Source organism: Gopherus flavomarginatus, chromosome 15 (genome assembly GCF_025201925.1).
Source record: "Gopherus flavomarginatus isolate rGopFla2 chromosome 15, rGopFla2.mat.asm, whole genome shotgun sequence".
NCBI lineage: Eukaryota > Metazoa > Chordata > Testudines > Testudinidae > Gopherus > Gopherus flavomarginatus.
In genome coordinates this window covers 15,255,926-15,274,806 of record NC_066631.1, presented here as the reverse complement: position 1 = coordinate 15,274,806, position 18,881 = coordinate 15,255,926, and the positions used below count along the sequence as shown (strand labels likewise).

At 48.4% G+C, this 18,881-nt stretch overlaps 1 protein-coding gene across 1 annotated transcript in view; it reads left to right on the top strand.

The window, feature by feature from the left end:
* Nucleotides 1-18,881, top strand: part of HIC2 (HIC ZBTB transcriptional repressor 2) — a 120,611-nt gene that overhangs the window by 84,542 nt on the left and 17,188 nt on the right. The window contains exon 2 of the mRNA XM_050923990.1: nt 18,485-18,629. The gene's annotated coding sequence lies outside the window, so the exon portion shown is untranslated. The remainder of the gene's footprint in view (nt 1-18,484; nt 18,630-18,881) is intronic.

Sequence of the window (18,881 nt, the reverse complement as noted above, 5' to 3'; positions counted from 1 at the left end):
CTGCTGTTAGGTAGTCATCCCCACCCCAAGAAACACCAGTGCACCTTAGTATGCAGGCTTTGATATCTCAGCATCTGACTGGGAAATGCTGTGAATACTTGATCTTAATCCTTCACTCCACATGCTGACTTGAATCCAAGGGGAACTTTTGTGAATATTCTAATTATTCCAGTGTCGTTATAACCATCTTTTTTTTTTTTAAACATTTCTTATCGGCCACAGTGTTCACCAGGTCTTTTATGCTGGATCTTTCAGATTTAGTGTCTCAAAGGGGAGGCAGAATGGCATGTAATGGTTGTGCGCAGCAGGGGAAAGGAACCCTGCGGTGGTAAAGTGCTTTTTGTTTTGTGGAGTTTTTTCCTTCTAATTTATTTTTTTCCTTCAAACTATTTTTAAGATAATCTGTCACTGAGTTCTCCAGTAATTTGACTCATTAAAAGAAAAATACTCTTTACCCTTTCTAGGAAAATAGCAATTAATTAAAAATAAGAGTCGAATACCTAACAATTTTTTTTTTAATTAGCAATGATCCAAGAAGGATGCATTGGGGGCTAAGGTTTGAATTCAATGGTGCTGAATTCCAAATGGCTGAGATCCAGCAAGATCCACTGAGATTTGGCCATGTTAAGTGGAGGATTTTTTAGTAGGTTAGCATTGTCATGAGACTTTCCACTATCCTTGGCAAAAGTCTGGCATTTTCCTGTGAAATTTCAGCTGCCAGAACTGGAAAGAGGGATACTTACAGTTGTTTGGTTTTTTGTTTGTTTTTTAATTCAAACCAGGGAAAAAAGCATTAGGTGTTGGTTTCAATTTGGAGATTTAAATATCTCGCTCACGCAAAATTATGGAGGTTTAGATTTTAGGTTTTGTATCTTAATTACAGGCAATCCTAAATGTAAAATTCAGATCTGAATCTGAAATTTCTTCTCCCTAAAGTTCTAATGTGTTTTAGATAAGCCCATTTTTTTTAAAATCTTGTTTTATATCCTAAAATGGGAATACTGTTCATCAGTTTTCTAAAATTTGTACTATGTATAAACAATCACTGTGGGTGGGGATTTCAGCAGCTCCGAAGTCACTTACAGTAGGTCTTCACTGCAATTAGAGATCCACGTCGGGCCCGTGCCAGCTGACTCAGGCCGCAGGGCTATTTAATTGTGGTGTAGACAAGACGTTTGGGCTGGGGTTGCAGCCCAAGCTCTGGGACCCTCCCACCTTATAGGGTTCTAGAGCCCCAAATCTGGACATCTACATTGCAATTAAACAGCCCCTCAGCCTGAGCCCCATGAGTCCAAGTCAGCTGGCACTGGCCAGCTATGGGTTTTTAATTGTAGTGTAGACATACTCTTAGGCTCCTTTTGTAAATATCAGCTTGTGTGTTTAGGCCCAATACAGGAATTACTATTAAAACTACCCTAGTCATGGAGAGAATGCAGAATTCCAAAGATCTGTTTATATCCTCCACTTTATTACTAAGACCTTTTTTTTTTTAAAGACAGTTTTCTTCTGAGAGACACCAAGCCTGCTGTCCAAGATCCCTTTGTTGGCTCTGCAGTTTCAGGGACAGAAGCTACCCATAAGCCCTGCTGTTAGCACTGTAGATGTTTCTGTGGCTGTCAGTGATGTCCGTTCTTTGTATACCAGCTAAATCCAACAAAGCTATGTTGAGTTCTCCATGTTAGAAACTCCAGGAAGGGGTGTTGGAGAATCTCTTTGCTAAATAGTCAGGGCACAATCAGTGGGAGAGAGCAATAGCACCGAAAATAAAAATGTGAACAGTAAAACGTAGTAAAAAATCAGGTTCTTGGGTGTATTCATTGAATTGTCTCCCAGTTAGAACAGGAGATGAGAATTCAACTCCTTTCTCAACATGTCACAACCAACCTCTGCATAGGATCCAGCAGCTGTGCCAAGACCCATTACCTGTTCAGAAATGAATATGTACAGTTGGGAATATCTCTGTGGGGGAGCCAGCATTCTCATGTACAGCTGGGATGCATTAAACCAGACTGATGAAAAATTGGCTAAAAAAAGTGAGTGTTTTTTAAAAAAGAAAATAACCCCCTTTGAAAGTGGAATGTTTCTCCAGGCTGCTCCCAGCCATCTAGGATTTCTCCCCTGTGTAAGATGACGAGGGGCCCAGTAAATACCTTGTTACAAAACTCTCATTGACTTCAGTGGGAGACCTGGATATGCAAGGACTAACTTTGTGAGAACTCAGAGATACATGAACTCTGGAATACGGGTATATTGTCGTTGTTATTCTTAGGTCTGCAGGAATAGTGGTATTAGTAAGGAAGCTGAGGAGAAAAGCCTCTGAAAACATTAGCATCACAGTAGAGCATGGAGAAGACCTACTACTAATGCATTATCTTCTCCTCCTGTTGCAGGATGGACTAGTTTCCTGGTGCAGGATGTATGTATGGTGAGGCGGTTTTTGCTATTCTAATTCTTTTAAATGGAAAAGCAGTTTATTTTATTAAAAAAAGACGAACATCTCTGCCGAATTCTTAGAGAAATCACCTTGAATACTGTATAGCTAGGGTAGTAGATTGATTAGGCAATCAACCAACCACAGGTTAAAGACCGCTGGATTGCATCCGAGTATGGCTGTTTCTGACCTAGAGTGGTTAGGGTTCTTGGTTAGTGCAGTTTCTTCACCTGCTTGAGCCTCACCAGGTGTGTGTTTGAGGGAGCAAGGATGCAGAACTTGTGCTGATGCACTTGCACTGTGGCACAATGATGCCTGAATTTAAGTTAGCACACCTCAATGGTAGGGTTGTAAATGCTGTTCAGCCAAGATCCTGCAGGTGATGGCAGTTAAATACTGGGTACAGGTGTTGAGAATACACCATGCCAAGAGTGAAGTTTTAGTCCAAATATATTCTTCCGAAGAGCACATCAGCATGCCTTCTAGAGAGCACCTTGATGCTGTTACTTTATTTTAGTGGGCTCAGATGGAAATGGCAGAGTGGTAACAATACTTTTTCCCCATGATGTGTAGCATCCATATTCCTGGAGGTGGTGGTTGTTGATAGAATTTGTTCTGTTTCGTTGGGCCAGACTCTTATCTGATGGCTATAAACTTATTGGGAACAACTACTCCATTTAAACCAGTGCAATAGTTTCAGTCCAGCCTGCTGTTTTTACCGCCCACCCCTTCAAGTGGGAAGGGGAGAGCACTCTAGGAAGTGACTCAGCAGTCTTTTATAGTTAAATAGCCTTTAGTTCTTCACTCCTGCAGGAGCTTTTGAATACACCTATGTGAATTCTCCTCAGGAGTGCCTATGAAACCTGCCAATCAAGCCTAAAACTTGAACGTGGCCCCACCTATTGCATGTTGTGAGAGCTTTCTTTGTCACAAAGACTGTGCTTCTGCACCTCTTGCTAGATTCAGCATTGTCACAGCCTCACCCCTCATGGCTGATTCTCCAGTAGCTCCTGTTTCTTCCAGGGTTATCCTCTATAAATAGAATTTGCCTCACCTCTCTGCTCCCTAGCACTCTTGGGGGCAATTGCCAAATGAGATTGTGCTAATATAGCTTAAAGAACTAAGGGAATCCATTCTGTCCTCATATAAAATGTTCCTTGAGGCTTCTGTCCTTCAGCAAATTAATAGGCAGTTAAAGTAGCAGTTTGCATAGGTGGTAACTGAAGATGAATTACTTTTGAAATACTTAACCCTGGGTATTCAGGCAGTTACCAACAAAACACCCATAGGTAATCCTGATAATGGGACTTTCCTAGTTGCCCCATACTCATGGTTTGATTGTTTTGTAACCCATAAAATGTACTTTATATTGGCTTAATTGAATTGTTACGACAGTATACTTGCCCAGGTCAATATCTACTCGCCTGCCTTTATCGTGGTGGTGGTGGTGATGGGAAATACTAATGGGGTCTCACTCACTTCTCCAGAAAACAAAAAATCGCACACCCCCAAGCAAACAGAATTTTGCAAGGTGTGCTGTTGGATCTGCTTAAGATTATGCCATGTTGAATTCAATCAGTATTTGAAACCAGTGCCAGAACGTGTAGGAGTGAAAACTCAGCAATATAGGAAGGTGGGGAGCTAAAAGAGAGCTTAGAACGGTGGGGAACTCTTCATTACTGTGCTGTAGACTCTGGTTCTACCGACTCAGCCAAGATGCTCATGGAGTAACAGCAAAATCTGGTCCTCCAAATTATATGAAGCAAGTGCTCAGCTACCATGGTGCTCAGCATGGTATAAATGCCTAGACAGACGCAAATGCTTTGTGAATGAATCATTAGTGGTACACAGGTGCAGACTGGCAAATTAGTCTATACTGGATGAAGGGAAGAGAAATCTCCCACTGTATTTTTTAATGTTTTAACAGAGAGGTGATGGGGAAGATTAATCTCAACAGTGTCAATAAAAGCAGATGTCTGGCATAGGAAATCTTCCAAATCACCTCTAAAATAAAAACAGGGGTGCTTGTTAGAGTAAGTCAGCTGAGGGCAACCAGTATCTCTAGCAGTCCTACCAACAGCACAGATTAAGGTATGGAACAGCCGTGTTTTTGCAATTTTACAGACAGCATCTCTGCTCCATGATGATTTATTCTTTACTACTCCTTATTTGGTGCTCTGTAAAGTTAAATGGTGCTTTACAAATTAAGACGTGCCCTGTCCTGAAGAATCTGTGGCCAGTTTAATCTGTCACTGTTTTTACTCTTTTGCCTTTTATTGGTGGGAGGGGGAGGACTTTCCAGGACAATAGTCTCTAGCAGCTCACTCAGAAGTGGAAACTTCTCTGAGGTGTAGAAATCTGTAGAGGGCTGAGGAAAAGACGGTTACTCACCTTTGTAACTGTTGTTCTTCGATATGTGTTGCTCATATCCAATCCAGTTAGGTGTGCGCGCATCACGTGCACGTTGGTCGGAAGATTTTTACCCTGGCAACACTCGGTGGGTCGGCTGGGCGCCCCCTGGAGTGGCACCACTATGGTGCCGGATATATACCCCTGCCGACCCAACCGCCCCTCAGTTACTTCTTGCTGGCTACTCCGACAGTGGGGAAGGAGGGCGGGTGTGGAATGGATATGAGCAACACATCTCGAAGAACAACAGTTACAAAGGTGAGTAACCGTCTTTTCTTCTTCGAGTGCTTGCTCATATCCATTCCAGTTAGGTGATTCCCAAGCCTTACCTAGGCGGTGGGGTCAGAGTGAGATGTTGCATAATGCAAAACTGCTGAGCCAAAGGCTGCATCATCTCTGGACTGTTGAACCAGAGCAAAATGCCAAGCAAAGGTGTGGACCGAGGACCAGGTAGCTGCGCGACCTATCTCCTGGATAGGTACACGAGCCAGGAAGGCGGCAGATGAAGCCTGAGCCCTGGTAGAATGCGCGGTGATTTGGCTTGGGGAAATATGAGCCAAATCATAACAAGTGCGGATGCACGCTGTTACCCAAGATGAGATCCTCTGAGAGGAAACAGGTAGGCCTTTCATTCGGTCTGCTACCGCGACAAAGAGTTGGGGCGTTTTATGAAAGGGTTTTATCCGCTCAATATAAAATGTGAGCGCTCTACAGACGTCCAGAGAGTGCAATTGTTGCTCCCTTCGCGTTGAGCATGGCTTCGGGAAGAAGACCAGGAGAAATGTCCTGGTTAACATGAAAGGCCAAAACTACCTTAGGGAGGAATGCCAGGTGTGGTCGCAACTGCACCTTGTCCTTGTGGAACACAGTGTACGGCGGATCCACCGTAAGAGCCCTAAGCTCGGAGACTCGTCTGGCTGATGTAATGACTACAAGGAAAGCTGTCTTCCAAGACAGGTATAGTAGCGAGCAGGTTGCTAACGGCTCGAATGGGGGAGACATAAGTCTGGTTAAAACCAGGCTGAGGTCCCAGGTCGGGGCTGGGCGGCGTACTTGAGGGTATAAGCGCTCCAAATCCTTGAGGAACCTCGAAACCATAGAGTGTGAGAACACAGAACGGCCACCTTTGCCTGGGTGGAAGGTAGAGATGGCTGCTAAATGTACCCTCAGTGATGATACTGCTAGGCCCTGCTGTTTGAGAGACCAGAGGTAGTCCAAAATAGAGGGGATCGAGACCTCAGTGGGAGTAAGATTAAGCGTTTCGCACCAGCAGGAGAAACGCTTCCACTTGGCCAGATACGTTGACCGAGTGGAAGGTTTCCTGCTACCCAGGAGAACTTGTCGTACTGATGCAGTGCAACGTAACTCTGACTGGTTTAGCCACGCAGCAGCCACGCCGAGAGGTGAAGAGCCTGCAGGTCGAGGTGACAAAGTCTGCCGTGGTCCTGAATTATGAGGTCTGGGTGGAGTGGCAGGGTAATTGGGTTGGCTATCGACAGGTCGAGCAACGTGGTGTACCAGGGCTGCCTGGGCCACGCTGGAGCGATCATGATGATGCGCGCTCTGTCCCTGCGGAGTTTTAGCAGGACCTTGTGAACCAGCGGGAACGATGGGAAGGCATAAAGGAGCTGGCTCTTCCACGGCATCAGGAAAGCATCCGAGATCGATCCTGGGGAGAGACCTTGGAAGGAGCAGAACATCTGGCATTTCCTGTTCTCGCAGGAAGCGAACAGGTCTATGTGGGGAAATCCCCACTTCTGGAAAACAGAATGCATAACATCCGGGTGGAGCGACCACTCGTGAGACAGGAAAGACCTGCTGAGTCAATCCGCCAGAGTGTTCCGAACGCCTGGAAGAAAGGACGCTACCAGATCTATCGAGTGGGCTATGCAGAAGTCCCAGAGTTGGATGGCCTCCTGGCAAAGGGGGGAGGATCGTGTCCCTCCCTGTTTGTTTATGTAGTACATGGCCGTTGTGTTGTCTGTAAACACTGAGACACAATGGCCTCGCAACTATTGCTGCAACACCTGGCACGCCAGGCGGACTGCTCTCAGTTCTCGGACATTTATGTGTAATGCCAGCTCCTGAGATGACCAAAGGCCTTGAGTACGAAGGTGACCGAGGCGAGCACCTCAGCTGAGAGATGACACGTCTGTCGTCAGGGACATTGAGGGTTGGGCGGATGGAACAGCATCCCTGCACACACCAGGGAGGGAGTTAGCCACCATTCTAGGGAGCCTAGGGTGCTCGGGGGAATGGTGACTATCGTGTCTATTGGGTCCCTGCCCAGGCAGTATACCGAGTTGAGCCAAACTTGGAGAGGACGGAGGCGGAGCCTGGCGTGTTTGGTTACAAATGTGCAGGCAGTCATGTGTCAAGGTATGATTCCCCACTCTGAACCTTAGCGTCCAAAAGATGGGGTACCTGCATGAACCCCTCTAAGCTTAATTACTAGCTTAGAAATGATAGAGCTGCCACCACCCAAAAATATAGTGTTTTGGGACACTTTCTGGCCCCAAAATCCTTCCCTGGGGACCCCCAGACTCAAACCCCTTGGATTGCAAAACAAAGGGAAATAAACCATTCCCCTCCTTTCTTCCTCCCAGATTCTCCCCTCCCTGGGTTACACTGGGAGATCACTGTGATTCAAACTCCTTGAATCTTAAAACAGAGAGGAAATTCACCTTCCCCCCCTTCTCTCCCCCTCCCAGACTCTCCCTGAGAGAGACAGTAATCCTAATACAGAGAAAAATCAGGCTTTTCCTCCCCCCTTCTCTCCTTTCTCCTACCAATTCCCTGGTGAGTGCAGACCTCCTCCCCTTGGGTCTTACACAAGAAATAAAAAAAAATCAATCAGGTTCTTAAAAAGAAAAGCTTTTAATAAAAGAAAGAAAAAAAGTAAAAATTGTCTCTGTAAAATCAAGATGGAAAATGTTACAGGGTCTTTCAGCTTATAGATGCTAGAGAAAATCCTCCTCCCAGCACAAATACAAGTTGCAGCAAACAGAGATACAATCCTTCCAGCAAAATACACATTTGCAAATAAAGAAAACAATCAAAAGACTAAACCGCCTTTCTAACTGGTACTTACTAAATTGAACAGAAGAGGCTGTTTTAGAAAATTGGAGAGTCTCTATACATGTCTGGTCCCTCTCAGAACCCAGAGAGAACAAAAAAAACCCAAAAAGCACAAACAAAGGCTTCCCTCCGCCGAGATTTGAAAGTATCTTGTCTCCTGATTGGTCCTCTGGTCAGGTGTTCCAGGTTTACTGAGCTAGTTAACCCTTTACAGGTAAAAAAGACATTAACCCTTAACCATCTGTTTATGACACCATGTGACCCAGGAGACCGAGACAAGTGCGAGCCGAGGTCGTCGGGAAGTTCTGTAGACCTTGGATGATTGTTGCCATCGCCTGAAACCGCGGCTGTGGTAAGCAGGCTCTGGCTAGATTGGAGTCCAGGGTAGCTCCTATGAAGTCTAACCTCTGCATGGGAACCAGAGTGGATTTTTCTATATTGATCATTAGGCCTAGACGTGTGAATAGGTCCTTGACGATGCCCACATGCTGAGTGACTTGTGTCTCAGAGGCCCCTCAGATGAGCCAATCGTCCAGATATGGAAAAATGTGTATCTGACGTCGGCGGAGGTAGGCGGCGACTACAGCCATACACTTTGTAAATACCCTTGGGGCTGTAGAAAGGCCAAACGGCAGGACCGTAAACTGGAAGTGCTGACGGTTGGCTACAAAGCGGAGGTATCTCCTGTGCAGAGGAAAGATGGTGATGTGAAAGTACGCGTCCTTCATATCGAGGGCGGCATACCAGTCTCCAGGATCCAAGGACGGGATAATGGTCCCCAGGGATACCATGCAGAACTTCAACTTTATCATAGACTGGTTGAGTCCTTGTAGGTCTAGGATAGGTCTGAGACCTCCCTTCGACTTGGGGATTAGGAAATAACGGGAGTAAAACCCCTTGCCCCTTTCGTCCATCGGTACCTCCTCTATAGCTCCTATGGCAGGGAGCGCCCACACCTCTTGTAAGAGGAATTGCTCGTGAGAGGGGTCCCCGAAGAGGGACAGGACTGGAGGGTGGGACGGCAGGGTTGAAATAAATTGGAGGTGGTACCCATACTCCACTGTGCGTAGGACCCACTGATCTGAAGTTAAGTGGGATGACACTGGGAGGAAGTAGGAGAGATGGTTGAAGAAGGGAGGAGAGGGATCCTGGCCTGTAACTGGTACGCCGCCCTCAGGTGCACCTTCAAAAGTTCGTCTTTGGTCCCGGTGGTGGTTTTGAGGGACCTTGATTTTGGCCCCCCTGGGGTCCTGGTGGTCGTCTGCGGCCACCTCAGCTGCGCCGCCTGCCAAAGTCCTGTCTTTGTCTCGGCACAGAGTATGGGCGGTGAGGCTGGGGACAGAAAGGCCTGTGTTGGGTCACTGGCGTATGCATGCCGAAAGAGCGCATTATGACCCTGTTGTCCTTCAGGCTTTGCAGCCTGGGGTCAGTCTTCTCCAAGAAGAGGCCTTTACCATCAAATGGCAAGTCCTGAATGGTATACTGTAGCTCCGGTGGGAGGCTTGAAACCTGAAGCCATGAGATGCGCCTCATGGCAATACCTGAGGCCAGAGTCCTGGCTGCTGAGTCTGCTGCATCCAACGAGGCCTGGAGGGAAGTTCTGGCCACCTTTTTCCCTTCCTCCAAGAGGGCAGCGAACTCTTGGCGGGAGTCTTGAGGGAGAAACTCCGTAAACTTACCCACTGCCACCCAGGTGTTATAATTATAGCAGCTAAGCAAGGCTTGTTGATTTGGCACCCGGAGCTGTAGGGCCCCTGCCGAGTACACTTTGCGGCCAAGTAGGTCCATTCGCCTAGCCTCCTTCGATTTTGGGGCTGGTGCCTGCTGGCCATGGCGTTCCCTCTCATTAACAGACTGGACGACTAGTGAGCAGGGAGGAGGATGGACATACAAGTACTCATACCCTTTAGAGGGCACCATATATTTACGCTTGACTCCCCTGGCTGCAGGAGGGATAGAGGCTGGGGACTGCCATATAGTATCGCCATTCGCCTGGATGGTCCAAATAAACGGTAGGGCTACTCTAGTGGGGGCATCCGCCAATAGACTGTCCACTACCGGGTCCTCTGCCTCCGGGACCACCTCCACCTGGAGGTTCGTATTGAGTGCTACCCTCCTTAGGAAGTCCTGATGGGCTCTCAAGTCGATTGGAGGAGGGCTCGAGGAGGATGTTCCTGCCACTGCCTCATCTGGAGAAGAGGAAGAGGAGGTGCCGGCGATGAGCGGGTCCTGTGTGGCCTCTGGCTCTTGGGCGACCTCCTGCTCCAGTGGAACCTGGGAGTCCAGTGGGTGAACTGGGGCTTCCTCCGTAGCAGTCAGAGGGGGACGGCTAACTGTTGCCTCTGGCACTCGGTGCTCTGATGAGACAGAGTGGGATGGAACTACTGGTACGCCTTGGGCCTGGTGGTATGCCCAAGGTGTCCAGAAAGACCACTGATGGGGTCCTTGGGCCTGGGCCTGGGCCTGGGTCTCTTGGAAAACTCTGGTGGGCACATCAAAATCGCGGTCCTGAGCATAAGAGCTGTCCGCGTGGGATGACACTGATGCATGTCTGGATGGCTATGGAGGTGCTGAAAACCCCTGGGCAGAGTCTCTGTCTCTAGCGGACCTTGCTCTACTCGGCACCGGGAACGAGACCGGGACCTGTGACCGGAGTGGTGCCGGAAAGTCAACCGAGATCTCGAGGCTCGACGTTGGGAGCGGCTACGGGAGTCACGGTGCCTGGAGTGGTGCTGGGAGCTGGAACGGTGCTGAGAGTAGTGGGCCAGCAAATGGGATACTGACTGGTGCTGAGGAGGAAAACGGTACCGGGACTGCGAACGGCGTCGGGAGCGGGAGCGCCGACGGGACCTAGAACGTCTGCGGGACCGTGATCGTGAACGGTGTCGTTCTGCTGTGCCGACAGAGGATGGTCTTATCAAGGCAGGCTTGCCGATAGACTGTATTACCCGCACCGGCGGTGCAGGGGGTTGAGGCAGCATCAACTCTATCATGGCAATTAGATCCCTCGCCGTTGAGAACGTCTCTGGCATGGATGGAATAGTAAGCTCAACCATGGCTCGCGCCGGGGAGCTGACAGGCACCGGACTCAACGGCCCTTATGGGACCGGAATCGATGGTGCCGACGTCGTCGGTGCCGCGGCAGGTGTCAGTGCCGGGCGATCCAACTTAGACGAGCTCTCTGGCTGCGGTGCAGGTGGCACGGAAGCAGCAGGAGTCTTAGGCTTTCTCGACCTCGGGGAGAGGGAGCGGTGCTGAGTCGACTTCGGTGCCGGCGACGGCCGGTGCCGAGAGGCCTTGGCAGTACCAGCACGGTCCGGTGCCAGGGAGGCGCTTGTGCCCACCGATTGACCAGCACTCAGTGCCGAAGGCGGAGGAGTAAGAGCCGCCTCCATGAGGAGCTGCTTTAGCCAAAACTCCCGCTCCTTTTTTGTTCTCAGCTTAAAAGCCTTACAAATGCGACACTTATCTGTCAGGTGAGATTTCCCGAGGCACTTAAGGCAGGAGTCGTGTGGAACTCCTATCGGCATCGGCTTATGACAGGCTGAGCACGGTTTGAAACCCAGTGAGCTGGGCATGCGCCCTGGTGCGGGGAAGGGGCTAATCCCCAAACCCCTCTTAACTATACACTAACTACGAACGATAAAAATTAACTAAAACTATATAACTTTGAACTATATACTCAAAAAAATAATTAGAGAACTACGAGTAGCTGAGGAGGTGGAGGTCAGTACAACCGCATTCCACTGTTCCAACGACCGACACGGGTGGTAAGAAGGAACTGAGGGGCGGTTGGGTCGGCAGGGGTATATATCCAGCGCCATAGCGGTGCTGCTCCAGGGGCGCCCAGCCGACCCACCGAGTGTTGCTAGGGTAGAAATCTTCCGACGAATGTGCACGCGGTGCGCGCACACCTAACTGGAATGGATATGAGCAAGGACTCGAAAAAGAACTAGTTAGTACTTAGCAAACAATTCATAGTGCATAATGGCTGTTTGAGGTAACTGAGCGCCAAAGGCACCTCCTTCATTTCTTGCTGAGGAGATGGATGATGACTTCGCTGTTTAATGCATTACCTCATCACTAGCTGCACAGACATTTGGGTTTAGGCAAACATTTCATACTTGTGGTGATAAAATCTATTTCTTTGTAAGCACACCCAACTTCTGTGCTCTCAGGTAGTCAGGATGTAGAAGTGGAATGATAGCTTGGTCTAAGTTCTTGTACCAGCGCAAAATGTGCCTATATACCTTCTCTTCTCCTCAGCTATTCCCATCGCTGCCTTCACGCTGGGTTTTAGTACAGCTGCTGCAGCAATGAGTGTATAGGGTTATTACACTGTGCAGTCAGCTCTGTGTTGAATGCTCCTTTCTTGACACAACCAGCAAAGCTCATGGAGCCCAGGAGCTTCAGTGGAGGACACAAAATAAATGGGACTTGTGTGGGAGAGTCAGTCTCCAGATCTGCCCCATTCTCTCAGCACTCCGAACCCTGGTTTAACAAACTTTAACTCTTAATTCTCTACTGGCAATTGCAACAATGCAAGTGGTAGAGACAGCCACAGTCAGGCAAAGGAGAGTGCCAGAGATTGAGTGGGGCACTCTCTCCCACTCCAGGATCCAGGGTACGTTTACACTACTGGTGCTGCTGCAGCACAGCTGCAGTAGTGCCCATAGAGTAGGTGCTTCCTGCATTAACAGAACTGCTTTTTTCTGTTGGTGTAGTTAATCCACCTCCCTAAGCAGCAGTACTTAAGTCAGTGGAAGAATTCTTCCATTGATGTAGCTGTGTCTTCACCGGGAGCAAGTTTAGCTTAGCAGCGGCTAACAGTGGTGCTCAGGGGTGTGAATTTTTCCCACCCGCAAGCAATATAGCTAGCTTGATCTAAATTTTAAGTGCAGACCAGGTCTGGAAATCTAAAACCTGATTTTCCTCTCTTCTCTTGCCAACTAAACTCCACAGCCACTGCTTCCTCCATCCTGCAGGCTGGCCAGCACTCTGATGTCCAGCTCCTCTCTTATGACATTGGGAATGTTTGTGCCTTTGCCATCCCTGACCACCTCTTTATTTACTGTCACTGCTGGAGGGAGTGTCGTTGGGGTTTGCTGAGGAGTATGACTTCACATTGGAACAGGACTTAAGCAGCTCTGAATACTCTGCTGACAGCAGCAGTGCATGTGCAGTGCCCACTTTCAGATCAGGAGAAACAATCATTAACACTGAGCAAAGAGTTAGTCTATAAATAATGGGTGGACAATGCACCCCAAAGCAGCCTGTACATCTCAGTGACCTAGAGCTCTGTGTCGTTAGCTGTATCCTTGGCAAGATGCTTGGCTACACTGCTGTGTGTGGTCTTGGATTCTCTGGGGTTTACCATGTTTCTCCTCTAGTGCCCTGTTGGAAAGGAAGTGAAGTAGGGGTTGGAAGAACGAAAGATGGGGTTGAAGAATGTAGCTGTCTTGGTTTATAAGTTAGTGGCTGTAGAGTCTGGATGTTGTTTTTCTGTGATGCCGCATAGGTCAGGCGGGCATCTTGCTGGTGCTGATGGTGGACTTGGTTGCCATTGTACGTGGCGCTTGGTTTGGCAATCACACTAGTTTTATGCAAAGGAAGATCATTAAAAGGGAAACCTGCCTGCGTGGAGGTTTTGGACTTCAGCTTTAACCCTATAACCCAAAGAGGAAATGTGCTCATTCTTGAAGCTCTAAGATAAAAGCATAGTAAATTCCGTCCCCAGAATGGGCAAAGAATCTCCTGGACTTCTTTCCACCTCTCATGAGTCACTTGCCAGCTTTGGCAGGGAGTTGTTATATGCCCACTCCCCTAGCCTGCCATCCTAAGGTGAAACATGGCAAGCCAGGGGAGGTAGGGGAAACCTTGACCATTTGACTTGCTCTAGACAAGAGTCCCTCCCTTCTGCCATGTCCTAGGAAGAGAAAAGGCTTCTAGTCCTATCCCGTGTCATCGTTGCAGTCCCTAGGAGCCTACCACTTCAGGATTAGCGCTTGTTCTATGAATTAACCAATGAAAGTCTTCGAAAGGTCTAGAACATTCAGATAAATCTTAAAGGAAGAACTCTGTATATCAAGGCCCAAAGCTAACTGGCTGTAAGAAGCTAGATGAATTTTGCATACATAAGAACGGCCATACTGCGTCAGACCAAAGGTCCATGTAGCCCAGTATCTTGTCTTCAGACAGTGGGCAATGCCAGGTGCCCCAGAGGGAATGAACAGTCAGAAAGGTAATCAAGTGATTCATCCCGTCTCCCGTTCTCAGCTTCTGGCAAAGGGACCTGGCTGGTAGGTGCGTCAGGGGTGTCTTTTTTGCTTGTGTGTGCTGGGTCTGCTTAAGGTAGGGTGACCAGACAGCAAGCGTGAAAAATCGGGACAGGGGTTGGGGGTAATAGGTCCTATATAAGAAAAAGACCCAAACGTTGGGACTGTCCCTGTAAAATCAGGACATCTGGTCACCCTAGCTTAAGGATATGGACATCTCTCTGAAATAAGAGGCTGTGTCAGATGACTGCTTGGCTTTAGGGCCGCCTTTGTCTGGTGGGGTTTTGTCGAAATGCAGGTTTTGGTGAGCTTGTTCAGCCAGTTGTGAGTTGCAGGAGTGTTGGCGTCTGTTGCTTGCTACCTGCTCCTCCTGTCTCTTGTGGTTTTTGTTTCATGGTTCTGCTACATCCCTGGAGTCCAGGCAAATATCACTGCTCCGTGGTTGCTGGTTCATGTGGGCAGCAGTAGACAAACGTGTTCTGTACAAGATTTCTGCTTAGGGATGGGCAGCTCAGGCAGAGACCAGTGGGAAGCTTGGCCTCAGTGTGAAGTGGGAGGCTCCACCAGTGGGAAATGTATCTTTATTTAAACAGTTCTGTGTTGTTTCTATTAGCTGGTTTTCCTTTTACAGCAGAAATCACTGAGCAGAGCTTCTTGCTTCACAGTAGTGAGTAGCAAATTGCTGTAATCTGTGTGTAAATCTGCATTTGAGCTGCTGTCTCACTCCAGATTCCAGAAATGCTTTAATGTCTTGCTCAGCACCCCCCTCGTAAGCTGGGTATCTCCACGTGCTTCACAGAGTTAGTGTTGGCATATGCTGCCACCATTGTGTACTCAGCAGTAGTTTACCTGCAGCCTGGATGTCATTGGCTTACTCCAGAAAGAGACAAGAGGTAAAGGTTCCAGTTCACAGGAGCCAAAACCCTTGTGCCTAAGCGAATACAGACACTCTGTTTAAACACATCTTGGGCTTTTCACACTGGCAGTGGTCTTGTTTTAAACCAGTTCTGCACCGCCGATCCTGGTTCAGTGTAAACTGGGTCAGTAAGAGAGTAAATGCTTAAATTTCACCTCTTTGATGAAATCTTGTCAATAAACAATTTGGCCTGTTTTGACAGCTATAATTTTAATACAAAAGCCTGTTATTTCAGCATGAAAATGACTTAGTTACGAAACTGTAAGGATACAAGTGGTATTGGTTCAGCTTTCCATATATTTTGGGCCTGAACCCAGCAGACGTCCAGGCAGATTGAAGAACCTTCTCTCTGCATTCTGTATCCTCTCCAGGGAGGAGCTTTATAGCTGCAAGGCCAGTGGTCCTCATTTACTAACAATCCCTTTTAAGGAAATTGCAGATTGATTTTTCTGAGGCATGGAAGTGATAGCCAGGATTGTAACTAACTTGAGAAGTGTTATCAGATCATTAACTCCCAGCTGGACAGGCACACAAGGCAGGCAAAAAGAACTAGAGCTGTGCAAATGTATAATATTTTGCTCCCTAATTAGGGAGCTGAACTTCATTGCTGAGAGTCCTGTGAAACTAGGCAAGGTTTCTAGTCCATGAGTACCTATGAAGCTAGGCAGGGGTTTTATTTCCTCTTGGACAAGCTTTGTAGTTTGTAATTTCTAGTTTTGCTGAGAAAATTATGAAATATCAACACAATCCCTCATAAAAACTATGCCTGACAAGTCAGGTAGGCCTGAACCCAAATCAAATGCCCTCTGAAAACTTACCAACCATCCTTCCTCTTCCTGAGTTTTATCTTGTGCTCCTTTAAAGTCCTCTGGGGGAGGGGAGGAAGAGGAATGTCCACAGACTTCCAGGCAGACCAATAGTAGGAGGGATGCTGGGAGACAGTGTGCTCCTAACCCAAGAGGAGCTGGGGAAGGGGAAGAGTGTTTGCCATGTTCTGTCCTTGAACCCCAGGTTTATCAGGCCCAGACATATTGTGTAACTGTTCACTTGACAACAAAATTCACAGCACTAAAAGTGCTTTGTGGGCTCTTCTCCTATTTGAGGCAAAATTTAGTTTTAATTACTTCCCTGATTTCACAAGTGGTGTATACCACTTTTACAACCAGCCCTATAAAGAGACCCATATTTAATGTCTCATCCAAAGGATTATCCTTCTCAGTAATCCTTCTTTATTTGATTATGGTAACCCTGAGGGAGGAGGCTCTGTAGTTGTAGGAGTTGCATTAAATTTCACAAGCCTGGAGCATCTGTGTAACATTCACTTAAAACGGGGAAGGCGCATAATTTTTTCTTTTAAGCAGGAAAGGGTGGTTCTGAATGATACATTTCAATGTATAACAAAATTCAGCTGCAGCACTGCAGCGTAGATCCTGCCTGCAATGATGGCAGGGGTTTTTCTCTGGGAGGCAGTAGCTAAGTCAATGGAAGAATTCTTCTGTCAACCTAGCTGCGTCTACAGTGGTTGAGCTATCTGTGTCGCACAGGACATGATATTTTCACAGCCCATAACGATGTAGTTAGATTGACCTAAGGTTTAGGTGGGGACCACAATGTAGTTTGCCATGAATTGGTATAATCCTCAATTACTGAGACACAGTGAAAATCCTAAACCATCAAAGAGCTCCATTATCATTGTGGTACACTGAGGCCTGGTCCACACTTAAATTAGACCAGCAGAGCTACATCACACAGGGCTGTGAACATTTTTGTGCCATGAGCGCTGTAGTTAGGTTGATCTAATCCCTGGTGTAAACCCAGCTACCTGCTGCCTCTGAGAGAGACTGATTAACTAGGTAGATGAAAAGCCTCTTCCGTCAGTGCAAGAAGCATCTACGCTATGGCGCTAACGCGGGATAGCTGCAGCACCATAGTTATGCCACTGTCGTGCCTGTGCGGTAGGCATGTCCTGAGGTGTTGTCTTGGAATAATGGGCTCTTTCCCCTTCTCTATATAATGGGGTCCACAGGAAACCAGATTGGCTTAATGCGATGGCAGCTCTATGACAGAAAGATTTCAAGGTAGGGCAGTGGCAGCTTTTAAGTGCTGCTTCAATAGCCATGCGAAAAGCATTGTGTAGAGCAGGGGTGGGCAAACTTTTTGGCCCGAGGGCCACATCGGGTTTCCAAAATTGTATGGAGGGTTGGTAACAGCCAGTTGTGGCCCAGCCAATGCCCCCTATCTGATACCACCCCACCCGGGCTTCTCACCTCTTGACAGCCCTCCCCCCACGCAGACTCTTGTCCCATCCACCCCTCCCTGCTCCCTGTCCCCGACTGCCCCTGGAACCCTCCGCCCCTGACTGCCCCTCGCTGCCCCATCCAACCTCTTCTCTCATTCCTGGCTGCCCCCTGGGACCTCTGCCCCATCCAACCACCCTTTCTCCCTGACCACCCCTGGAACCCCTGCCCCTGACTGCCCCCTGCCACCCCATCTAACCCGCCTCCCCCCTTCCTGACTACCCCCCCCCCCTCAGGATCCCTGCTCTCATATTTCCCACCCTCTGACCACCCTAACCTCTATCCACACCCCCACCCCCTGACCACCACCCCACACTCCCCTGCCCTCTATCCAACCCGCCACCCCCTTTACTGCACTGCCTGGAGCGCTGGCAGCGCTACAGCTGTGCCACCCAGAGCACCAGGACAGGCAGCTGTGCTGCTCGGCTGGAGCCAGCCATGTCATTGCGCAGCACAAAGCACCGGGTCAGGCTGCAGCCCTGCAACTGAGCTACCCCAGGAGCTCACAGCCCCACTGCCCAGAGCATTGCGCCAGCGGCGGGGCGAGCTGAGGCTGCGGAGGGGGGAATCAGCAGGGGAGGGGCCAGGGGCTAGCCTCCCGGGCCAGAGCTCAGGGGCTGGGCAGGAGGTTCCCATGGGCCAGATGTGGCCCACAGGCTGTAGTTTGCCCACCTCTGGTGCAGAGTATGGGACTCTGAAGATTGTGGTGTGAAGCTTTTAACTATGTAGAAGCATTCCTAAATCGCCCATCTCTGTAGTATATCTAGTTGCTAGATATCCTTCAAGGGGCAAAATGAGGTAATGAAGGTGTCTTACGGACAGCTCTTCCCTGGCAAGCATTTCCGTGTTCCCATCTGAAGCTCTTTGGGTTCTTGTATTTCTGAGAAAGGAGCTTGCCAGGGAAGGGGATCCAAGATGTTTGCAAGGATTTCCCCATAACGTTTGCACATCCCTGCTCTGTGCAGCTCAGCAGTCTGAGAGGGGGTTAACGATAGAAGCAGTTGTTGTCTTTGAATTAGGTAGCCGTTTGACGTGTACATTTCAATTTTGATTGCAGTTTTTTAATTGCATTTAACAGCGTCCCTGCTGGTTCTTCATTCAGCATCTGTGCAGCCACGTTCTATTGATGGCCTGTTGTGATTTCAATGGAACATCATGGGAATGTACCTGGCACGTCAGGCAGCACTGGATGGAGGTGCCCTTAGTCCTATGCACCTGGCATGGTAAGCGGCAACAAAGTGGTTAACCTGCATTCTAATGCTCATAGTTTCAACACATAACAAGGTGCCCCTGCTTTGCTGCAGCTTTATGCAGACCTGATGTCCCTTTGTTTTCCTGGTATTGTCAACACATACTAGCCTTAAGGAATCCCTGCATTCTTCACCCTCTTGAGTTTTTCTGCCCCGTGTGCAGTTTGCTGTGCATCAGGTATCTGGCACTGCTGGTTATCTTCTGGGCAGGGCGACAGGGTGCTG